This window comes from Penaeus monodon, chromosome 34, assembly GCF_015228065.2.
Source record: "Penaeus monodon isolate SGIC_2016 chromosome 34, NSTDA_Pmon_1, whole genome shotgun sequence".
Taxonomy (NCBI): Eukaryota; Metazoa; Arthropoda; class Malacostraca; order Decapoda; family Penaeidae; genus Penaeus; species Penaeus monodon.
Genome location: NC_051419.1, coordinates 30,425,256 through 30,425,473, shown reverse-complemented (window position 1 = coordinate 30,425,473; position 218 = coordinate 30,425,256). Strand labels below are relative to the sequence as shown.

Sequence of the window (218 nt, the reverse complement as noted above, 5' to 3'; positions counted from 1 at the left end):
TGAAGTTACTATAAGTTGCTATGAGATTCAAGAGTGAAAGGACATTGTAAACAAACATTTATTGTTAATAAAATTGACTTTCTTACATCCCACTTTTCATGGGTACTTTGTATATAATTAACAAATGATATGAAGCTCGTGTGCAATAATACACACTCTATAAGCACATATATTCGTTTCTGAAATAGTATCTTGTTTGAGTCAATAGCTTTCCCCCC

General features: G+C 31.2%; 1 protein-coding gene across 1 annotated transcript in view; it reads right to left on the bottom strand.

Annotated features, from left to right (window-relative positions):
• LOC119594704 (F-box only protein 28-like) overlaps positions 1-218 on the bottom strand; it is a 9,716-nt gene that overhangs the window by 5,974 nt on the left and 3,524 nt on the right. The gene's annotated exons all lie outside the window — the stretch shown is intronic.